The sequence below is a fragment of the Abramis brama genome, assembly GCF_963993115.1.
Source record: "Abramis brama genome assembly, chromosome: 10".
NCBI lineage: Eukaryota > Metazoa > Chordata > Actinopteri > Cypriniformes > Leuciscidae > Abramis > Abramis brama.
Window position 1 is genome coordinate 2,073,491 of NC_139972.1, and position 25,534 is coordinate 2,099,024.

At 39.4% G+C, this 25,534-nt stretch overlaps 1 pseudogene across 1 annotated transcript in view; it reads left to right on the forward strand.

The window, feature by feature from the left end:
* Window positions 1-25,534, forward strand: part of LOC311091358 (NLR family CARD domain-containing protein 3-like) — a 106,367-nt pseudogene that overhangs the window by 10,814 nt on the left and 70,019 nt on the right. The window contains exons 5-8 of the transcript XR_014609620.1: window positions 1,538-1,633; window positions 2,906-4,633; window positions 7,657-7,728; window positions 17,475-17,648. The product of XR_014609620.1 is annotated as an NLR family CARD domain-containing protein 3-like (transcript). The remainder of the gene's footprint in view (window positions 1-1,537; window positions 1,634-2,905; window positions 4,634-7,656; window positions 7,729-17,474; window positions 17,649-25,534) is intronic.

Sequence of the window (25,534 nt, forward strand, 5' to 3'; positions counted from 1 at the left end):
ACATCGTACTTGCGAGTTCACACACCTCTTTAATATTAATTTTGGTGATCTCCGACTGGCGGAGTCGAACATCATTTGTGCCGACGTGAATAATGATCTTAGAGAATTTACGATTAGCATTAGCCAGCACTTTTAAATTTGCTTTGATGTCAGGCGCTCTGGCTCCCGGCAAACATGTGACTATGGTGGTTGGTGTCTCTATTTTCACGTTCCGTGTAATAGAATCGCCAATAACTAGGGCACAATCATTCTCAGTGGGTGTTTCCTTTAGCGGGGCAAATCGATTTGTTATGGTAATCGGAACGGAAGAGTGGTTTTTTGATCCGCGACTAGAGCGATCCCTCACTGTCACCCATTTGCCCGGCTGCGCAGGCACTAATTCAGCTGGAACCGAATCATGTAAAGAGTTCACTATGCTAGGCGCATCCAAAATAGTATCTAAAGCTCTAGCACTCTTACTATCCTCAATTAAAATTTGGATGCGTGTTTCTAGTTCTGAAATCTTCTCTGTCAGCCTAACTGTCTCCTTGCATTTATCACATATAAATCCTATATTGCCAACAGAGAAGGCTATGCTAAACATGTGACATGAAGTGCAGGTGACAATAACAGGACAAGACATTACTCACCGTGTTTGTTGAGTCATTCTTACTCACCTGAGCTTTTTATGAACTCAAAGGCGCGGGCGCGCGAGAGAAAATAAATAAATAAAAATAGCTGAGCGCACGGGTGGCGCGTTAACAGGCTAGCGAATTACTAGCGTGTTGTGCTAGTAGTAACGGAAGCTAGCGATGTCAGGTTAATCTGAGATGTTGTAGTAGTAGTATAAACAACTAGAAATTGTAGTAAATGATGGTTCAAAACAAGGAAATACGAGGCTAAGACGGAGCTTACAGCACCGAAGCAAACACACTCACAGCAGGCAGCTAGGCAGACAGGAGCAATCGATCAGCGATCAGGTGATCCGCCAAGACGTTTTGATCAGGTGATTTCAAGACGTTTGTCAAGTTTTTGTCATTAAAACGCTCTTGTACGTAGGCCTAATTTCTTACGCATCTAATCCCATGCCTCCGTTGCTGATTCCAAAACGCCATTTTAGAGTTAGTAACGAGGTTTGAGCCACTGATAGCAGACTAATGCTGGGGACACACTGAACGACTAGCTGACACATTCTCTGACTGTTTCCATCGACTGCAGCAGATCTTAAACACCGACTGTGAACACAGACTGAACGTGCTGAAACACACTCACAGCAGGCAGCGAGGCAGACAGGAGCAATCGATCAGCGATCAGCCAGCAATCCAGCAAAGTCTTACAGCAGTTTAATGATCTGGATTTGAACCAAATAATTCTAAGTTCAAATCCTGTAAGTTTCAGTCTATTAATGATCATCATTGTGCTCTTGTGTAAAGCTCTATGTATTGTATTGTTAATACATTCACACACTGTAAAAGCTGTTGGTCTATTCCTCAGTTAATGACACAATTACATCAATATCAGTGTGTCTGATTCTTTACCCTCTTCATTCTGATTTAAGGTCAAATCTTCAATCCAGACCAGTTAAAAACAAAACTGTGTTCAAGCCTGTGATTCAACTACAAGACTTTAATGAGAGCATGTGTCCTGGTTTCAGGTAAAATGCAGGACTTTTGATGTTGTTGTTGTTGTTGTTTAATGTTAGATGTTGCAATTCACATCACACACACACATCACACACACACACGATTAATGATTGAAACATTTCAGAAAAAAACCTAATGATGTTCTGTGTCTAGGGTTGCCAACCGTTCCGTATAATAAGGAATCGTTCCGTATTTGACACATAAAAGTCTTGTTCCGTATTGAACTGATACGGAACGCACTTTGTTCCGTATTTTTGAGAATAAATTCAGTGCAAATCCATGACAGACACATTATTAGCTTCTAATATAGCAGAGAGAAATTCACATTTCATATGGATAATCAGAGAGTAGCCTATTTATTTTGGTTTGAATATTTTCGTTTAAAAGTAGACATTTCAAGCTTTCTGTAATAGATAGCCTATATTTCTCAAATCTGTGAGGCACAAGCTGAGTTTCGGCGCCCTCCAGTTCATGTGCAATGCAAGTTGTGCTGTATGGTGCCTTATTACATTGCCTGCTATATATTTGCTTCTTATTTAATAAATACGGGCAATTTGTTGATAAAACATTGATCAAAATTAAGATACAATTTATACAAAATGAAAATCTTTTAAAAAGAGTTTTCTACAAAACAAAACTTAATGAAGTCGTCAAAATCATGTTTTACCAAAAACAGCGCCGTTGCTAGGAGGGCGCCAGTGCCTCTGCCTCGCGAGTAGATGATAGCCCTGAAGACGCCTAGCAATGGTATACCTTTAGTGGTAGTATACCTTTAGTTAATACCTTAAGAGTCTTCGTAGCGCGCTAAGAGACAGCGTTATCGGAAAATGCAGCCCAGGTATGATGCGTAATGGAGATTCCAAAGCGCTCTTCTTTGGTCAGAACCATGGAGAGCGATCGCGGATAGGTCCGTCCTATGCACTGAAACTTTTAACAATACAACTAAATTTTAAAGAGCATCAAGCTATTAAAATCGATATTATGTATACACACAGATAATATAACAGTAGGCTTTAATAGTCAATATTTTTTTATTAGGTTAAACAGTGATTGGATAACGTTTTTAATGTAACGTTTTTAATTTAAGGCCCACCCACTATTGGTCTGGCCCATCCAAAACTGGAATCCTGGCTCCGTGGTGGTGGTGGTTCACCCCCCCCCCCCCGTTCCGTATTTCTATTTCAGAAAGTTGGCAACCCTATCTGTGTCCCATAAACAGTTTTGTCATTTATGGCTATTTGCTTGTCTAACTTGTGTAATAATTTTGGATTTTAATCTTGCAGCCATGACTCTAAACCTGTTGAAGTAGAACCAATGAACACATTGAGATCAAATCTGAGACAGAAGTTTGAGTGTTTGTGTGAGGGAATATCAAAGCAGGGAAACCCAACACTCCTGAATGAGATCTACACAGAGCTCTACATCACAGAGAGTGGAAGTGGAGAGATCAATAATGAGCATGAGGTGAGACAGATCGAGACACAGTCCAGGAGAGCAGAAACAGAGGACATACCGATCAAATGCAGAGACATCTTTAGACCTTTACCTGGACAAGACAAACCCATCAGAACTGTGCTGACAAAGGGAGTCGCTGGCATTGGGAAAACAGTCTCTGTGCAGAAGTTCATCCTGGACTGGGCTGAAGGGAAAGAGAATCAGGACGTCCAGCTCATATTTCCACTTGCTTTCAGAGAGCTCAACTTGATGAAGGACAAAACACTCAGTCTTTCAGATCTTCATCTCTTTTTCCCTGAAACCAAAGAAATGGACATATTCAGTGATGAGTATAAAGTGTTGTTCATCTTTGATGGTCTGGATGAGTGTCGTCTGTCTCTGGATTTTCAGAGCGATGTGAGGTTGTGTGATGTGACTGAATCAGCCTCAGTGGACGAGCTGCTGATGAACCTCATTGTGGGGAATCTGCTTCCCTCTGCTCTCATCTGGATCACCTCCAGACCAGCAGCAGTGGATCTCATCCCCTCTGAGTGTGTCCATCGAGTGACAGAGGTACGAGGCTTCAGTGACACACAGAAGGAGGAATACTTCAGGAAGAGAATCAGTGATCAGAGTCTGGCCCACAGGATCATCTAACACCTGAAGTCCTCAAGGAGCCTCTTTATTATGTGCCACATCCCAGTGTTCTGCTGGATCTCAGCCACTGTTCTAGAGGAGATGTTGAGTGAAGCAGAGAGAGGAGAGATTCCCAAGACTCTCACTCAGATGTATACACACTTCCTGCTCATTCAGACCAACATCAAACATGAGAAGGACTATGAGAAGAAAGCGAAAGATGAAGACATGATTGTCAAACTGGGGAAACTGGCTTATCGGCAGCTTGTGAAAGGCAACCTGATCTTCTATGAGGAAGACCTGAGCGAGTGTGGCATTGATGAGGCAGAAGCATCAGTTTACTCAGGATTGTGCACTCAGATCTTCAGAGAGGAGTTGGGCTTGTGTCAGGGGAAAGTCTTCTGCTTTGTTCATCTGAGCATTCAGGAACATCTAGCAGCTCTATATGTGCATCTCTCCTTTATCAACAATAACATCAATGTGTTTGACCAGATTACCAAACCAACTAATGGAGACACAGTTTCCCTATCGGATCTCCATCAGAGAGCTGTGGATGAGGCTTTAGACAGTAAAAATGGGCATCTGGACCTTTTCCTTCGTTTCCTTCTGGGTCTGTCAGTGAAGTCTAATCAGAGTCTCTTACAAGAACTAAAGACACAGACAACAAACAGCTCTCACAACAATGAGAAAACAGTTGACTATATTAAAGAAAAGATCAGTGAGAATCCCTCTCCAGAGAAATACATCAATCTGTTTCACTGTCTGAATGAACTGGGGGATCTTTCTCTAGTGAACGAAGCTAAACCTCATATGAATGGAGGATTGTGTGATGTGAAACTCTCCTCGTCTCAGTGGTCAGCTTTAGTGTTTGTGATGTTGTCCTCAGAGAAGACACTGCAGGGGTTTGACTTGAAGAGCTTAATTGGATACGGAAATGATCGGTAAGTCACACTGAGTGCAATCATTACAGTCTAAAACATTATGAACAAAGAGAAACTCAGAGATCAGAGGTGTTTAAATCATGGGGCAATCTGATGTATTAGATTGTTTTGGTTTTGGTCAATACTTTAAAAGGGCAATACAAACTTTATATAGTGACTGCAATAGTTCAGTTAAACTTCCATGGGGAACTACTCGTAGATTTAGCATCTCCCGGGGCATAAAACAAGGAGATCCAGCGGCTCCGTTCCTATTTCTTTTGGTCATGCAAACAATGGCTCTATATATACATAATGACTCTTTTCAAGGCATCAAAATTATGCAAAAAGAAATGAAATGCTGTCAGCTTGCTGATGATACAGCTAGTTTTTTAAAAGACATATCACAGGTTAAAAAGTTATAGATTGTCGCAATATATTTTCTAAAGCTTCAGGTTTATCTTTAAATGTTAAAAAATTTACTCTTTTTCCACTTAAAGACAATGATATTCCTTTAACCGAATTTGAAGGTATTCCAATTAGGGAGGAAGTTACGGATCTTGGTATCAATATTTGTAAAAGTCAATCAGTCAGAGTGCAATCCAATATCCAACCCCTTATGGTAAAAATGAAAAAGAAATTTGATATGTGGCTCATGAGGGATTTCTCGCTCAAAGGGAGAGTTCTTTTATCTAAAACTGAGGGCTGTCTCGTTTAGTCTATCATGCAAAAGTGTTAGATATACCAAAATCTTTTACTAAAAAAATTGATATGGAAAAACAGACTTTTTTGAGACTTTTGGGAGACAGTAATGAACCCCATAAGCAGTCACTGTTTAAAAAACAGGTATTGTTAAATGGTGTTGATATTAAAGACAGTAAATGTAATAATACATTTTTCAGATGCCTGATTCATTGCCCTGCAACACCTCGAAATATATACTTATGGAATGAACATTTTGAAAATTTGAATTGGAGATTGATTTGGACTTATAATAACAAACATTGAATCAATAATAAAGTTTATGAAATATACTTTAAAATTATACATTACATTTATCCAACAAACCAGTTCCTAAAAAGGTATAAGAATGACCTTTCTGAATCTTGTGTATTTTGTAAAAAGGATACTGAAACTATTTTGCATCTTTTCTTTGAATGTATGCATGTGAATTTTTTTTGGATTGATGTGGAATATTTATTTAATATGTTAAGTGGAATCAAAATTCACATAGAGAAAAGGGATGGTTTTTTTATTATGACAATTTTTGGTTAAATCTTATTATATTACTTGGTAAGTTTTATATCCACAAATGAAAATGGTCTGAAAGGATTCCTAACATTTTCCATTTTAAGGCTGATATGAAGATTTACTTGGAAACACTGCAAGGACTCTCAAACCGCAAAGCAACTAGAACTATGGTCATCTATAAAAAATTTAATTCCTCTTCTTTATTCTAATTATACATATATACCTCCTCTCCGATTTGTCTTATTTTTTTCTTTTCTTTTTTTCCTTAATGTGTGAATTGACTGTTAAGCATCTTTGATATAAATGTTACCTGCAATATTCCTCATATTTTATGATGCTCTGGATTCATTTTGAACCTTACCGGTATATGTAAAATATGTGTAGACTGTATTATACAATGTATAATTTTGGAAATAATAATTAAAAAAGTGTTATGGGCAACAACAACTCAACCTGTAAGAAATCTAAAGGACATAAGTACTCGTTCATTCAACTTTCAACCTAACTCATGTTGAACTTGCAAAACCTACAATCAAATCTGAGATTTCTCAACGGCAATCGGGTGAAAGAGACAAATTTAGCCGTTTAGCTCCATAGACTCCCATTCATTTTGCACTCATGGGCGATCGCCCCCAGTGGAGCTCTGGTGGAACTACAACCAAAGTTCGGTACAATAGAACTTAATAGGGAGTGGCCAGGCTCTCCCATAGACGTATACACTAGATGTCGCCTTGGCTATGGCAGTTCATTGGAACGAATGCGTCAATAGAGCCGCCATCTTGTACATCTAGTGTATATATCTATCATCTGTATATATCTATGTATATCTATGAGGCTCTCCGTAGACGGGCTTTGGTTTCGTCAGCTTCCGGTTGCGATGCGCCGGCGCGCGATATTTTTTTTCCCAGGATGGTAGGGGAAGACTCATGAATATTAATTAGGTAAGTCATCCCTGATTGGTCTTAACCCCAGTGACGGGTAGGTTTAGGGCGGGGTTAGGGGTAGGTCATCAGACCCCCAGTGGCGGGTAGGTTTAGGGGTGGGGTTAGGGGTAGGTCATCAGACCAATCAGGGATGACTTACCTAATTAATATTCATGAGTCTTCCCCTACCATCCTGGAGAAAAAAATATCGCCGCCGGCGCGACTCGGCCGTGACGTCATCAGCGGCTGCCGCTCGATCGTTCGGTTTGGCTGACGCAACTTTACGCTGGAAGACTGACTACGCGCACACAGACACACAACACAGGGACGAAACGACGAGACAGTGCCGTGTAAGTGTATGAAATGACCGGGAAATGGATATGGAAGGGAGAGTGGAGAAATGGGTGAATGTCCATGTGCTGTCAGCATCTCGTGTGCAGCCACTCCTGTGATAGCGGCAGTGTGAGGGAGGAACGAGACGTGGATGAATGAGGTGTGTGTGTGTGTGTGTGTGTGTGTGTGTGTGCACAAAATACTTCTTGATTCGTGAAAATATACGCATTTCACAGGACAAAAAATCTGATATGTCAAAATAGTGTTGTAGTGTAACTGCAGGCTAATAGACCTGACACAAAATAAAGAAAAAACAAATCTGTGTTGCTGAATACAAGCTTCTACAGTTATAGATACTAAAACAACTTTCACATGTCCTTTATAAAGCAGTGTTTAATTAAAATATATATATTTGAGAGTATTTAGGAAGGTATAATGTATTGTTTACTTGATATGAATTATTATTGATATTCATATATCAATAATTATAACTTTTGTTAGCATTATTAATTAATATATTTATATTTTATTTTCCATTAGTGTCCCACAGAACACTGGAGATGAAGTTCTCCAGAAGCTGATGCCTGTGGTTACAGCAACTAGATACGCTTTGTAAGTAACACTTAGAACAAGCATCACTGTTAAAACATTATAACATTTCTTACTTAAACATTATAAATTAATGATTTAACAAAAAATATTCATTGTAATTTAATTTAAATGTTAATAAATTTATATTTAGGGAAAATAAAACTGATGTATTCCATTTAATCAGTTTTATATAATCGTTCTCCCTCACATAGAGACATAATCTCTTAGAATAACAGTTAAACTCACTGATATATTGAATTAATTGATTCCTGATATTGATTTAGTTAAATCTTGTTTGACCTAAATGATTGAAACTAAATGATCTAAATTATCTAAATGATTGATCCAAATAATGAAACATTTGGATTCGTGCCGAATGAGAAATGTAGGCTTTTTTATAATAATAATAATAATTTGTTATATTCAGGGTGGATACATTCATACAACAGTGGCTGGTGGATGCCCAATTTTACCAGCCACTTTTTCCGAAATTCAAATTTATAAAAGAAAGAACACTAGCATATTTTTATTTGCTTCAATAAATTTTTATTTATTTATTATTAATACATATTTTATTTTGTTCGGTCAGTTTCAAGTTCAAGTTCCACTTTATTTATCCTTAGAGAAGGACATTTAGTGTGCAGCAGGATAGCTAAGTCAAGTCAAGTCACCTTTATTTATATAGCGCTTTTTACAATACAGATTGTATCAAAGCAGCTTCACATTGATAACATGAAAATAATACAACAAAGTTTGTTTCTAGAAGAAAATTGCATCATCGTCCACCCACAATAAGGCAGATCAATAATATTGTTGAATATTAAATGTCCCCAACTAAGCAAGCCAAAAGCCAAGGCAACAGTGGCAAGGAACCAAAACTCCATCAGGTGACAGAATGGGGAAAAAAACCTTGGGAGAACCCAGGCTCAGTCGGCGGCCAGTTCTCCTCTGGCCAATGAGCAAAAAGTGTATGGTTATGATCCAGGCAGCGTTACAGGTCAGAAGTCAGATTGGTCGTGTCGATGAGGCCTTCACAGGGCTGATGAGGCTGGCACTTCAGGATGCGTCATGGTGAGGTCCAGATGCCGATCCACCATCTGATCTGGATACGGCCGAGGTCCACCTCACTTCAGGAAACGGAGAGTCTTGTTGACACTTCAGGACTGCATTGTCATCGCGTCCAGGCGCTGGTCCCTCACCAGATCTGGATACGGCCTGGATCCGATGGACTGCGGTAAACCTCGGTATAAACAGAGAGACTAATATTAGCGTAGACGCCATTCTTCTTCTGATGTAACGAGTACATCAGGATTTATGGGAAGTGTTCCCGGTTCCGGCTGACCTAATCTATGCAGCCTAATATGGAATTATAGAAGTCTGTAATGTGTTATGTGTATGCTAGGTCAAAGAAATGTGTTTTTAGTCTAGCTTTGAACTGACAGAGTGTGTCTGCTTCCCGGACAATGTTAGGAAGATTGTTCCAAAGTTTTGGTGCTAAATAGGAAAAGGATCTACCGCCAGCAGTCAATTTTGATATTCTAGGTATTATCAACTGGCCGGAATTTTTAGATCGCAATTGACGTGAAGGACTATAATGCGTTAAGAGCTCGCTCAAGTACTGCGGAGCTAAACCATTTAGTGCTTTGTAAGTAATCAGCAATATTTTAAAATTTAAACAATGTTTAATAGGGAGCCAGTGCAGTGTTGACAGAACTGGGCTAATATGGTCATACTTCCTGGTTCTGGTAAGAACTCGAGCTGCTGCATTTTGAACCAGCTGTAGTTTGTTTATTAAGCGTGCAGGGCAACCACCCAGTAGAGAATTACAATAATCTAGCCTTGAGGTCATGAACGCATGAACTAATTGTTCCGCATTTGTCAATGAGAGCATATGACGTAATTTAGATATATTTTTAAGATGGAAAAATGCGGTTTTACAGATACTAGACACGTGACTTTCAAATGAAAGATTGGTATCAAAGAGCACACCCAGGTTCCTAACCAACGATGAAGACTTAACAGAGCAGCCATCAAGTGTTAGACAGTATTCTAGGTTATTACGTGAGGACGTTTTTTTGTCCAATAATTAGAATCTCTGTTTTTTCAGAATTAAGTAGTAAGAAATTACTAGTCATCCAATTTTTTATATCCGCTATGCATTCTGTTAATTTTGCGAATTGGTAAGTTTCATTAGGTTTTGAAGAAATATGGAGTTGAGTATCATCAGTATAACAGTGAAAGCTAATGCCATGCTTCCTAATGATATCTCCTAATGGTATCATGTACAGAGTGAACAGCAGCGGTCCTAGTACTGAGCCTTGTGGTACGCCATACTGAACTTCTGATTGATAAGACATCTCTTCATTTACTGCTACAAACTGATAACGGTCAGATAAGTATGATTTAAACCATGCTAGTGCAATTCCACTAATGCCAACATAGTTTTCTAGTCTATTTAAAAGAATGTTGTGGTCGATAGTGTCAAATGCAGCACTTAGATCGAGTAACACTAATAGAGAGATACAACCACGATCGGATGATAAGAGCAAATCATTTGTGACTCTAATGAGAGCTGTCTCGGTACTATGGTACGGTCTAAATCCTGACTGGAAATCCTCACAGCTAAAAACACACACACACACAGAGAAAAGCAGCGATTGAGTGAAAATCACTTTAAAGATCTCACTTAACTGACCAGCACAAGACTTAAAGGTCTCATATGGTGAAAATGGGTTTTTATGGGATTCTGTGTGTCATATAGGCTCGGGGGTGTAAATTAAAAGCTGTGAAAATGTGAAATCGCTCACGGACGGGCCAGTCAGAATCTGATGTGTTTTGCTACGTAGAACCCGCGTAACCAATGGGTGTCGTGTTCCAAAACTCGACCTAGCCCCGCCCCCTTTCTCCAATCCGAGAAGCAGCGGGAGTCATGTGTGGAGTTAAGTCGTCCCTGAAAACCGGCCATGAGAAATGCATCATTTTATAAAACTACAAATAAGGTCGTACTATATGGTCTACCAGCGTCACAGGACCTTCATGCTGCTGACACCACTGCCTTTTCCAGGAACAGCGGCACAGAGAGCCGGGATAAGAGTAGGTGTGTGTGTGTCAGGGAACACAGGGGTTTCTGTGACTTTCAAACATGAACATGTGAACATTCCGTCCAGCAGCGAATCCAAGCGTTTGTGGGAGGCGAGGAAAAAGGCTCTCGGAAAACTGTGGGAAAATCAACACAACTTTTTTTTTTTTGGTAACACTATTAAATTAGTGTTTACAGGGCCGGCGCTAGCCATTTGGGTGCCCTAAGCACAAATGCTTGGCGGTGCCCCCCCCCCCCCAACCCCAACCCCAACCCCAACCCCAACCCCAACCCCAAAACCAACCACCAAAGAAATAACTACCATTCAGAATTTCTTAGTTAGGTTCTCTTTACTTCCAAAAAAACTGCTGCAAATAAATAATTGGAACTGAACAATGTAAACACAGAAAGTTAAAAGTGCAAAAAAAGTTTAAAGTGCAAATAACAGTATAAGTGTATGGATTTTATGAAGTATGAATTTTAAAGTGCACATTTTAAACTGCAAATAACCATACATAACTGCACAGTAGAATTTACTCAACAGAGGGACTGCATCTCTATAAAGAGACCATTCTGCTATTCTATAGAACTATATTAAACATTTTCACTACCATCAGTTGTCAGAGGCCCTACAGAGGCACACGCCTACATTTCCTAGCTGCAAAATCAGCTATCAGGTCATCATATGACAGTTTCTGAGCCACGTCCCCATTGATGCTGATGACAGCCAGACCACTTAAACGTTCCTGCCCCACTGATGAACGCAGGTACTTTTGATGAGTTTGAGCTTTGAAAAGCTTCGCTCAGCAGAGGCAACTGTGACAGGGAGAGTCAGTGCAATACGAAGAGCAATCCACAGATTGGGATATACCTCTTGAAGCCGATTGTTATGCAGAAATGTCAGCATTTCCCAGGCAGATGTCTGTGGTGAAAGCTGAGGAAGGTTGATGATTTCCTGCATCATCTCAGGTCCATCAATGTCAGCCAGTCCCTTATCCGTCATTGTCTTGTGTACTTCATTGCAGTGTCTCTTCAAGTCCTCCTTGGACATTCCGTTCACTTTGCTGAAGTCAAGCAGCACTCCATATTTTTCTTTGACTTGATTCATGGTCTCAAACCTCTCCTGTAGTGACATTAAAGCAGAGTCCACAACACAATTGAAAAATGTGACTTCAAGCTTTTTAAGGGCATCATTGAGGGGCTCATCAGCAGCTTCGTATGCAAAGTGCCTTTTTGTGCTCCTGAGCCTTTTCTCCTTAAGCTCTGTTTCTATATTCAGGGCCTCACAGAGTTTCTTGGCAGTTGACACAGCCTCATCAAACCCAGATTGTCTGTATTTGGAGAGGTTGATTTTGGTACTGTCAATGAGCCTGACAGCAATATCAAGCTGCATGGAACTGGATTGCAGTAGCTTGTTCACCTGGTTTGTAATGGTAAGTAGTTCACACCACACAACAGAGCAAATCACAAAACGAAATGAGGCTACTTCCTCAGCAAGAGCTTGAGCCTCCACTTTTGCCACTGGATCATTAACAGCCTCCCTTGCCTCAAGGAGAGCATCTCTCACTTCCTTTGTTTGATTTCGGACAGCTGTTACACTCTGAAGCCTACTCTCCCATCTAACGTCACTCCAAGATTTCAGAGTGAGTTTAACATGTTTTGTTAAAATGGACCATCGCTGGGTGGCACCGGAGAAGAAATTGAACAGCTTCTGCAAATACCCAAAGTAGCCAGTGGCATCTTGTGAGGACTTGGCAGCATCAGCTATGACAAGATTCATAGTGTGAGCTCCACAAGGGATAAACAACGCTCTTGGGTTCAACTGTAGCAGTCTAGCCTGAACACCTTGCTTCTTCCCTCTCATGTTGGCTCCATTGTCATAGGCCTGTCCTCGACAATTTTCAAAAGGAATGCCAAGCTCCTTCAATTTCTCAAGGACAACATTGGACAGGTTAAGGCCAGTAGTTTGCTCCACATCAATATATCCTAGAAAGTATTCTTTAATGTCTGGTTGCAGTTGGAAACAGACAATGCGCACTATGACTGACATCTGTTCCCTGTGACTCACATCTGGAGTACAGTCAAGAATGATAGAGAAATATTTGGCCAAATGGATTTGTCTCACAATGGTGCGTAGTGTCTCTGAAGAGATGATCTGAATTAGTTCGTTTTGTATCTCATGGCTGAGGTAATGTGTGTGGGAACTGTCATCTTTTATTCTGGCCAAATGATTTTCCATTACAGGGTCATATGTTGCCATAAGCTCAACTTCCTTCAAGAAGTTGCCATTGTCTGGCTCATAAAGACGGTCAGAAGAGCCTCTAAAAGACAAATTTCTTGAGGCCAGTGAGAGAGTGATTGAGAGCAAGCGTTTGAGAATCTCTCGCCACCTTTTCCTTTCTGCCTCCAGTAGTTTCAACTCCTGCTGATCTATTGCCATGCCCTTCTTTAGCCGTGTGTCCAGTTCTCTCCACTTGAGCATGCACTGTGTGTGATCTTGGCTACACTCATGACCCCTCAAACTGGTGTTGATGTTAGACCAATCACTGTGGCCCTCTGCAGTCAGCTTTATATCTTTTGTGCTAAAAAGCTTGCATGCAAAGCAGAACACAGCATTGTTCTGTGGAGAATACACTACCCAGCTCCTGTGCACTTTTTCTCCATTAGGGAGAACTTTGAACTGGAGGCTAGTATGAAATGCTCTTCCATCCGGTCCCTTAGGGAAATTAAAATCAGAGCTGACTTTAAAAGGCCCTCTCCGCACAATTTCCACACGATCAGCATCTAAAATGTGAGCTGACCATAGAGCAGGATCAGTTGGAGGGGGCACATATGGCTCTGCAGTATCACTTGGCCCCTCAGATGGCCCCTCAGTGACAGGACTCACTCTGCCTTGAGAAGCGGATGCAGTTGTGTGCTGACTTGTATCTGTACCTGGGCTAGGTGCTGTTGCAGAGTCTGAGCTGGTTGGTGGCTGGTGTTGTTGGCTACAACTTCTGGTTGATGGTTCTTCCTCCTGGCCTTGAGTTGCTCCTTGCATGTATTTTAGCATTGACCCTGCATTCAGAAATACAAGACAAAATATTCAGGGATTCTACTGAAATGCATTTTTGATTGAACCATCAACCATCATACAAAAATATTGCACACATTAGTCTTTTATATAGCCCTATGTGTCACTGGAACATTTAACATTCAAAACTCTATTTTACCTTTAAAAGAGGTCTGATGAGGCACAATATAATAATTCTGTACATAATTTGTAGGGCTGGGAAAAGATTAATCGTGATTAATCACATCCAAAATAAAAGTTTGTGTCTACATGATATATGTGTGTGTACTGTGTATAATTATTTTGTATATATAATTTTTATAATTTGTATAATTATTTTGTATATATAATTTTGTATAATTATTTTGTATATATAATTTATATATACAAAATATTTATACACAGTACACACACATATATCATGTAGACACAAACTTTTATTTTGGATGCGATTAATTGAGATTAATCTTTTCCCAGCCCTAATAATTTGACAACTCTGTGAATATGAAAATATACAAACACTGAGATTGTGGGGTTTTTTTTTTATAATTGCAGTTTCACCAACAGATGTCGCCCTTGGCGGAACCTCTTGAAAATGACCGCATGGAACAACAACGAAAAAACTTTATCTAAGCGGTCTAATTTGGCAAAATCACATCACGTTCAGTTGCAGGGTTTTTCTAAAGTTCACCTTACCAAGAGGCAGATAGACATTGTGTTGAAGCGAAGAAATTACAATAGGGAACGTTCTGCACTAATAGCTATATGCACACATCTGTAACGTACGTATAGCCTACCTAGGGGGAAAATTAGTTATCTGTCATTCAAATATGACGATGAGGACCCCAACGATTGGCCTTCCTTTCCTTCTCAAACTAACTGCATCTTTAACAGCCCAAGTTTCAAAATTTCCCGGGGGAGAAACCCCCGGACCCCGTTAAAATAAAAGACTCAACATGCAGGGCTAAAGCCCCGGATCTTTTGCACTACTAGCGACGCGGACGCGCCGACGCCTCTGGACATGCATACTACACGCACAAAACTAACATTTTTATTTAAAACATTGTCTTACCTGCAAGCGACGCGTGAGCATCATCCCGCTGTCTCTTCTTTTTTCTTTTTTCCGCCCCCGACTCTTGGTGCCTTTTCGAGGCCATGTCTGAGGTCGGTGTCTGCCAAATTTGACATTGATTTAGGCATAATCGAACAGACCACTGGGAGGTGGGGAAGGGGGGGCACCAGAGGGAGACTGGCACAGAGATTCACCTTTTTCTCGACTAATTTGGTCTAGGCCTATATTACTTTTGTATTGCTTTTGTATATTAACATGCTTTAGAAATATTTTATTTGTTATTTATACTAGTAGCCTATATTGTGATGATTTTTACACGACCCAGATTTTTTGGTGCCCCCCCAAGCACTTGGTGCCCTACGCGCAGTGCGTGATGTGCGTGTGCGGTGCGCCGGCCCTGAGTGTTTAATAGACACATATAAACGGTACAAATATAAGTTTAAGTGTCTCCATGTGGGACCTTTAAGGACTCGACCACTGATGTTGTCAGGACCAGGACTTTTCCTAGCCTTAGTTTGTTTAAATAAAGATTTGACCTTAGATACATCAATATCAAAATCAAGAATAGAACAATCACTGACCAAATTCTCACTCATGTGACTGATTTTAGCACTAAAATCTGTTAGAAAATCTCATATAAAAACTATTTAATTCATTTGCTAGCTGCTCATCAGAATCAAAACCCTTTAAGGACACAGTGCTAGTGCCTTTGTTTAGACCTGTCATTAGTTTCATGCCATTCCACACAGATCTGAGATCAGACTCACTGAATTTGGACTCAATTTTCTTTTTATCCTGAAGTTTAGCCTTTACTATTTCAGCTCGCACAACCTTCCTAATTTCAGCATATGCACATTTGTCACCACTACTGAAAACAGTCCTCTTTCCCTTAACAGATGTTTCAGTTCTTTTGGTGTCCAGGACTCCTTTCTCCGAAATACTGAAGCCTTCATAAAATAACGCAGTGCTGCTGCACAGCCATACAGTGCTGAGGCTTACTCGCACGCTATTGGCTGGTCAGTGGGAACTGCACGAACCAATGGCAGAGCGGCGTAACTGCGCGAGACAATCGTTGCGAAGCCTGCCAAACTGAGCGCAGGGAATCCGTTTTCATTTACACTTGTCCAGTTTCATCTGTCCAGACCTCCTCCTGAAGTGGTTTGAGCGATCGAAGCCTGCCGAACTGAGCGCAGGGAATCCCTGGGGAAACTCCATGGGAATCCGCCTATAAGATTCCATCTACACCTGCTCACATAAACGTGTTTTTGCAGAACGGATATAAATCCGATCTTCAATTCCCGCTCTACATGCAGATTTAATGGAGTGCACGTCACCGAAAGCAACAGATGAGCTGAATTTTATTGATCATCAGCTAAAATTTCTAAATCAAAGACCGCAATAAGAGAGAGCGGCAACAGCCCTGGTAAGATCATTTTGTTTCTTTATTTTTAATGATGATGATTGTGTGTTAAGCGTCTGCGACTTCCTTTCACTTTGATTTGTGATAGTTTGCACGTTGGCTTGATGAAGAGATGCTCATCTGCGGTGATGCGTGCTGCAGTAGCGCCGTCATATCCGGCTATAACATTACAAATAGCCTATAACACGCTCTCACACGTTTATTTTTTAGCAGTTTTGGGAGGAGTAAAATTTACATGTGGTTTCAACAACCAGATGCATTTACACTTGTCCAGTTTGGTCTGGAATGCGGCCCGGATTAAATGCGGCCTGGTTTGAGCAATCGGATTCAAATCCGTCTCAAATGCGTTTCGGAGGGCATTTACACCTGGTCTTTTCACGATCGGATAGCCATCCGTCACAGAAAACGCATGAAGTGGCCAGGTGATAACAGCCCCTAAAAGACGCTTGAATCTCCATGGATTCAGGTTTTTATCGGCTGAAGCGACGATCGCTAGTCGATCCCTTAATTCGATCCCTTAATCACTCTAAAGTTTAAATAACTTTAAGCAATTCGCTCAAAATGTTTACAAATGCATTAAGCTCACACTCACTCTCTCGCTCACACACACACACACACACACACACACTCACTCACTCACTCACTCACTCACTCACTCACAAAGCAATTCGCTCAAAATGTTTACAAATGCATTAAGCTCACACACACACACACTCGTGCAGATCTACTGTCTTAAAATGTTTACAAATACATTAAACGCACACACACACGTTGGGTTTTCAGGTTTTATGGGGACTTTCCATAGAAATAATGATATTTATACTGTACAAACTGTATATTCAATCCCCTAATCCTAATTTAACAACATGAACTAATTAGTATTTGTTTATATTTCATATTGACAGCATTGTTATTTATTGTTTACATTTATGCATTTGGCAGACGATTTTATCCAAAGCGACTTACATTGCATACAAGGTACACATTTTACATTTGGTCAGTTCTTGCTTTCCCTGGGAATCGAACCCATTACCTTGCCGTTGCTAGCACCAACGCTCTACTGTTTGAGCTACAGGAAAGCCACTGTTTAAGTGTTGTGTTTATCTCTGGATATAGGCTTAATGTGTGTCATTGTTCTCTACAGGTTGGGGGAGTGTGGTGTCACAGATGAAGGTTGTGCTGCTCTGGCTTCAGCTCTGAGATCAAACCCCTCACACCTGAGAACACTGGGTCTGTCATTTAATAAACTAGGAGACTCAGGAGTGAAGCCGTTATCCGCTGTACTGGAGAATCCTCACTGTAAACTGGAGAAACTGTGGTAAGATCATCTCTACCATAAAGACTCGGAGTGAATAAGGATTAATATGTAGATAGTGTATACAGTATATCTTTGGCGTAAGCCCCATCTGGTGGTTCAGCGACAGATTCCTGCTTGAACCGTCAGATCCTGCCGGCGGTAGAAGGCAGCGGTGAGGAGTCTCCCTGAAGAGGAACATTTACATCTTACTATATTATTATCCCCAAAAGAAAGTAAAACTAACAGTTGAAAAAACCGGACGAACTACAAACCAGACGACAGATGCAGGAAACAGTGAAGAGGGTTTTTAAAGCATGTTTGGTGTAAATCAACTTGACTTGTAATGCTTGTGCAAACAGACTCTTGTAAAAGCGTGAGCATTTCCTCAAAATGTGTGTGTGCAGCTGAAAAGAGGGAAGTGGTGTGTGTTTCTCCTGAACCAGGACTGTCACCGTATCAGATTTATCACTACATGATTATCATGGCCAAAATAACACACGATAACAATATATTACCATATCTGTGGAAATCTTGAATATAATAATAATAATGCTATCAGTCAAATCCATCTTTACTTTGTTTATTTTGTTATTTTAGAAAGAAAAATTACACCATTACATACAAAAGGAGTTTTATATTAGTTTATAGTTAATGTATAGTATATAATAGTATAAGCTGTAGTTAATATATTAAGAGACTATATACAAATAGTGAGTTCTTCATTCATTGTCATTGTAATTAACAAAGTGTTATTGTTTAATTAGCTGTTATGTAAAGAGTTAGATAATGCTTTAACAACTTATTAACCATAAATAATTCTCACTTTAGATTAGGTCACGCAAAATCAGAAAATGTCATTAAGTGCTTTAATACAGCCTTTATTGGACATTAATTACATTAGTATTAAAGCTGAAGTCGGCAAGATTTTTTGATCATATTCACTGAAACCAACACTATGCTCCGACAGAACAACATAAATCAGCCGGTTTTAGAGAAAACCCCGCGCTTCTACCTCCACCTAGAGCCTGTTACTTGTTCTGCAAAAATCCATCGCTCCCGGTTCTTCTGGTCCAATCAGTGCAGGGCTGTGTGAGATCTGACTGACAGTGGCTGCGTTTACATGGACACCTTTGGGTTCAGTCGGAATAATCCGATTGATGAATCCGAACACGGTGTTTACACGATGTTTACACGAACGATAAATACAGCAATCGGGTTGATCTGTGCGTTTATATGTCTCAAGATTCTGATCAGTAAAAAAAAATCGGTCGAACTAAAAGGGAAAATAAATAAATAATTTGGTCGGCCCTAAATTGACAGGGTCGGTAGGGTTACGGCAAACAAGAATATATGAGTGAAATGAGAATTTCAGAATAACGGGACACTCGTTTAGAGGACACTTTATTCAACAGGAAGAACAGCTCGTTCCGCGCATCATACGTCATTACGCTATTTCAACGTCATTGCACATGCGCAGTCCTTTCAGTTTCGGTTAAATAATTACGTAAACATTAAATAATACGTCATGGTATCTGACAGAAAGTCTGATTGTTTGATGCCTTTTGAAGACACTGTTATAATAATATAACAGTTAGTCTGTGTGTTTTTGAAGTTGGTATCACACACGATCCTCCCTACATATTCCTGAGCGTATCCGGGCTGTACTGTGAAAACTGATAAGGAAAAAACTGTGAAAGTTTATCTCACACAAACGTTGAAAAGCCATTCAATTATTTTAAAACAATATGAAATGTTTATAAAAAGCTTACTAAAACCTCACAGCAAAAGTTTAAATAAAATGGAGTCACAAAAAATTACAATGAGTCTCTCAACCAGAGGCCCCAGCTCGTGTGTGTGTGTGTGTGCATGGAGATCAGATATCAGAGGAGATGTGACCATCTGTGTCATGGGATTTCCCCCTGCCACCCTTCGCATTTGAGTTCTGACATCTGAAACGTGTTTGATTATAAATGATTATAAATAAAGATCTTACTAAAACCTCACACAAAAAGTTGAAATAAATGTAGAACTATCCAGTTTAAATAAAATGGATTCACAAAAAATTGTCTTAAATGTTGTGAGTTAAATGTTTATGGAGTTGAAGAAAAAACATAGGCCTACATGTTATGAAACAATCAGTTAAATGTTTAGAGAGTTGAAGAAAAAACATACAGCTCATGAAACAACGCAATGTATGAAACGGGTTCACGAAAATAAAAAAATAATCTTACATGTTTAGAAATCAGGGCCCTCTGGCCTCTCTTTACACCAGCGTTTTACCTGCGGAGCTTTCAAAAAGCACCAGCCAAAGGGTATGTGTGTGTGTGTGTGTGTGTGTGTGTGTGTGTGTGTGTGTGTGTGTGTGTGTGTGTGTGTGTGTGTGTCAGAGAGTCACACAAATTCAGCGATCAGGATATCAGGTGCTGAGTTTATTTATAAGAAGTATAATCTTAAAAGTTTAAATGATATATTTTAAAAACAAAAGACTGTTTAAATAAAATCATAAAAGTTTGAATACATACGCATCTTCTATTTACCTTTTAGAAGATTACTGTAATGATTTTGTTTAAATTGAACCTAAGGCTTAATTGTTATTAAACAATGTCTGTTCAAAAACTTTAGATGGATGAAAAACTGCACTTAGTCGTCTTAAATCTCATTTATATGAAAAGATTCAATCAACATTGTTTTTGTCCATGCAGGGTTTCAATTTTGATGGCTTTTCATAGCCATAATGATTTTTGTACCCTAACTGCATATTCTATCCCGTACACCTAGACAGAAAGTCTGATTGTTTGATGCCTTTTGAAGACACTGTTATAATAATATAACAGTTAGTCTGTGTGTTTTTGAAGTTGGTATCACACACGATCCTCCCTACATATTCCTGAGCGTATCCGGGCTGTACTGTGAAAACTGATAAGGAAAAAACTGTGAAAGTTTATCTCACACAAACGTTGAAAAGCCATTCAATTATTTTTAAAACAATATGAAATGTTTATAAAAAGCTTACTAAAACCTCACAGCAAAAGTTTAAATAAAATGGAGTCACAAAAAATTACAATGAGTCTCTCAACCAGAGGCCCCAGCTCGTGTGTGTGTGTGTGTGTGCATGGAGATCAGATATCAGAGGAGATGTGACCATCTGTGTCATGGGATTTCCCCCTGCCACCCTTCGCATTTGAGTTCTGACATCTGAAACGTGTTTCTCATCTTCTTTGATCCCTTTGATCCTATGCCAAAAGGGGCAGGGCACCTGTCACCAGAAGGGCGGGACATCTGTCGCCGGAAGGGGCGGGACATGTCACCGGAAGGGGCGGGGCAACTGTCAATCAATCATTTTTTGACAGGTGGTATAGGGTATCAACTACTACTGTCACTAAAAATCAGTGGTAAAACGTGAGGAAATGCTAGATTTTTTTTATAGCTGGCAAAGTTAAAGTCTAATGAAATACACTGACACCTTATTTTTGTCCTTTCAAAAGTAACTGAATGCCCTGCTACACATAATAGCCTACTACAGTAATCATAACTCTATTTAAAACGTATAAATGTACATGCATATGTATAATTATGCCATTATAAAATATATATTTGTTTATATACACACACTATAAATGCATATATTTGAAATAATACATTTTCCGCTTAAAAAAAAAAAAAAACGTTCCGTACATAGATCTACGCGCCCCATAAACCCACATAATAAAGATGGAAAGTGTCATAGAAATTTGCACAAACTAAGCATACGTTCCATACAATTGAGGCATTATCGAAATATCTAAATTTTAATAACGAGTGATTATTTAACAAAATGCAAGTAAAACGGTTAGGGTTACATTTTAGACACACACACACACACAGACACACCTCTGAAGCGATAGGAAAAGTCCTCGGAACCGCATCACTCGCAAGACCGAAACCTGCATTGGTGTACAAGGTCGAAGTCCACCATTCTCCCGTTGAATGGTTGCTACACACCCATAGTTTAGATGTGTCCGTGGTTGATGGCCGGAGTCTAGCCCGGGCAGCATCGCGGGGAAAGATGCACTGGAACTTTTGCACCACGAAAACAAACGCGTGTCCCATTATAGCCTCTCTCATCTACTACGCGATATCACAGTTTGACATGTCTGTCTTTGGAAAGTTCCACGTGGTGTCATGAATAATTAAGAGACAGTGTCTTCTCATTGGATAAGAAAACTCAGTACATGAATAATTATGAGACACCGATGAGTCATCAAAGTACTATAGTGCTCTGACGTGGACACGATGAAGATTTTAAACCCGGAAGACGAAAATAGCGTAAAAAACCTAAAATTTAACCATTTTCCCCCTACTATTAAATCTAACAGATGCTAACATTGTCTTCAATGGTGTTCAACACACATACCTCTGTTAAAATCTCAGAAAATTTGGTTTAGGGTTTCATGACCCTTTAAGTATAATAACGGTAGTTTGTGTTTTTTTGCCGTTAGGTTCAAATGTTATTTTGATTTTAATTTTAAGAGGAAATGAAACGTACATATGCCAGTGGTGCTGAAAAACTAAAGATATCAGACAACACTTTTTTTTTTTTTTTTTTTTTTTTTTTTTTTTTAAAGGTAGGCCTATTAATAAGTAAAATATAAAAATAGCCAAAGCTATAGCATTCATGTAACATATGGGTGGCACTGCCAATAAAGCACCTAAAAGCTGTCACAAAGAACCGGCAAAAGTAATGATTATGAATATGTAAAATACCTACAGCAAGGAGACATTTTAATTGTTTATTAATAAACACGTGTTTTCTGTGTCGGCTGCAAAGATGAAGTTGACGATGCCGACTCGCGATCTTCGCAGTAGTGAACATGCCAGAGAGAAATGCTCATTTCATACGGACTACATCGTTTTGTTTCGTTTTGAATTCTTCAGTTTAAAAGTAGAGATTTCAAGCTTTCTGTAGACAATAGATTGCCTATATTTCTCAAGTCTGTGAAGTACGCTGAGTTTTGGTTCATTTATGAGACAGGCTCCAGTTCACGCGCCGGCGCCTCCGTGTCGTTATCTATTGTCTGCTAATTTACTTATTAAATCCAGGTAATTGTTTGATGAAACATTGCTTAAAATTAACATACAATTAATACAAAAAGGAAATTCACTCTGAGGCTTTGTGCTTTGTGTTTGAGGTCTCTGTGAAAGTTTTAAAGCAGTCTTAATTAGTGCCGCTTTCAGAGCGCTCGCGTCCGTATCGGAGAACTGACACGTCCGTGACATTTCCTCATAAACGTGAACACGAAAAATTTAATAAAATATTTTATGCTCTGTGGAGAGCCAACCCTTCTTCATCCGATGGGTAGTGTTACTTTTGGTTTGCGCAGTGTAATTCACAGAGTTACTAAAAAATATTTTGCCACCTAAAAGTTAAAGATTGTTTGTGTCACGTCCGTAACGCATGTGTATTTCCCTCATATTAAATATAAAACACATGTGTGGACCAGTGGCGATTTCTTTAAGACTGCAAGGGAAGCTCGGCTTCCCCTATAATGTCAAAAAATTAATGTTAAATGAATGTTATAGTATTAACGTTTTATTGACTAAAATGCGTTATAAAACGTTCGTCTGAAAGACGAGTTCGTTCAGAATCAGCTACATACAGCAGGTCGGCTGACTCGATTTCCTTCTCATACATTCCCGTAGCGTCACAGACAGTGCATTTCCCTGTTGAAGCCCAGCTTCCATTGACTTCTATGGGGCTGCTTCAAACAGTTTTTTTCAGCGCTTCGAAACTAGACGGTCATTGGCTAAATGCTGCGATTATGTCCCGCCCATGGAAGCTCAGCTTCTCTGGGGGTGAACGGGGAGTGGGCTGGCCTGGACTCCGGGCTTCCGCGTGATGATTGGACGGTCTGTCGAAAGGCTGTGTCTCTTTTGATTGACAGCGATTTCATACAATAAAAAGTCGCTGATGTTGAAGCTGTTCGAGCTCAGTCCCATCGCGGATTTTTCAAAGACAAACTGCTGCATCCTATTTCTTGGTATTTGCTTGTCGAAATTGCTAGCCAATTTTTATAATACATTTCACACAATTATAAATTTATACCTTTATTATATTATTACTTATTATATTTTTTTATATTATTAGTAGTAGTAATAATTAAAAAATATTTAAAAAATATCTTATTATTAGTAGCATTATTATTATACTTTATCATATTATTATTACATTTATTATATTATTACATTCATTTTTCACAGAGCATTTTCTTGAAAAGGAACGTAGAATTTACGCATAAATAAATGAATAATTTTTATGATGTAGGCCGAAAATGAGCTTCCCCTCTTTGAAAGACCAGCAGCCGCCACTGGTGTGGACTGATATTTTTCTAATGTCTGGACTCCTTTATTAAGGGAGTATGGGCCTAAACAGACGTTTCAATATATTGGTACTAAACGCATTTTCTGAGAATTTATATTTTTATATTATTTATGTAATTTATCATGGGCGTCAGTTTGGTTTGAAATGTGCTGGGGACAGAGACTCATTCGGAAGTGCATTTTCAGAAGTGCTGGGTACAATGACGCGTGAATTTTTTTTCTCTCTTTCGCGCAGGTTATGTTTTGAAAGACGATGTCCTGTAGCTCAGGCACGGCCCCAACAGGCCCACCCAAAACTTTCAAAAAAAAACAAACTTTTACTTTATTCTAATATTGTCAATAATTATAAAAAAAATTCGCCAATAAGCTCATAATTTGTGCTAAAATAGTGTTTAGTTTTAAAAACCATTTTTAAAAGCTGGTTATATTTTGATGTTTCTGAGCAAGTTCAGCAGACAATGAGGTTCGGATTTGTTCCGATCAGAGTTTGTGAGTGGAGAGCGCATTTCTGAATATTCCGCTCCGCTCGTTCATTCCGCAGGGTCGCTCGCTCAACCCAGATGTCCTGGTTCGAAAATATGTGGAGTAAGGGCTGCTTCCGACTAAAAGTTTTCAAAAAGTAAAAGTAGTCGACTGGTAGGCTAGTTGTTCATTTAAGTCATTCGTGGACAAATCGCCCCTTTATATTAATTTAATTACTTATATAGCCTACAGGATAATGAGCGTTTACGTAATATAGCCGCACTCAAGCGCACGACCGCACGCATAAAGCTTGCCACAAAGAACCAGTAAAAGTAATGATTATGAATGCGTCTAAATGTGTCTAAATACGCTGTGAATGTGCATTTTACACTGAGTTTCGGTTCATTTATGAGACGAACTCCGGTTCACTCCCCGGCGCCTCCATGTTGTCTGCTATATACTTCTTATTTATTAAATCCAGGCAATTGGTTCATGAAACATTGATTAAAATTAAGATATAATTAATACAAAACGAAATTCAATTTAAAGAAAGGCAGCTGTTCTGTTTGAGGTCTTTGTGAAAGTTTTAAAGCAGTCTTTTAGTGCCGCTTTCAGAGCGCTCGCGTCCGTAACCGAGAACTGACACGTTGTTTTTTCCCTCATAAATGCGAACACGAAAAATAAAATAAAATGAAGATTATAATGTTTTTTTGTTGGGTCAGACAATGATTACCAAATTTCTCTCTCATATTGCTCCTCATAACCACTGAAAACGGTCAAAAAATCGAAGCAAAAGTCAAATTAAAATGGACGGAAGTTAAAAGTGGTGGGTACAAAATGACTCATGACGAAATCTGGTGGGTACGCGTAGCCACCGTCCCCACAGAAATCGACGCCTATGTAATTTATATTTAAGTTTTGACTGCAAATGTCATGTCCATAATGCTGGAATTGCCCAAATTTAAAAATAAATAATTCTGCTTTCTCACACCATGACACGTGGATCTGAGTATCGCGTATCGTCACAGCCCTATCAAACATTGCTAGGCAAGGCAAGGCAAGTTTATTTATATAGCACATTTCATACA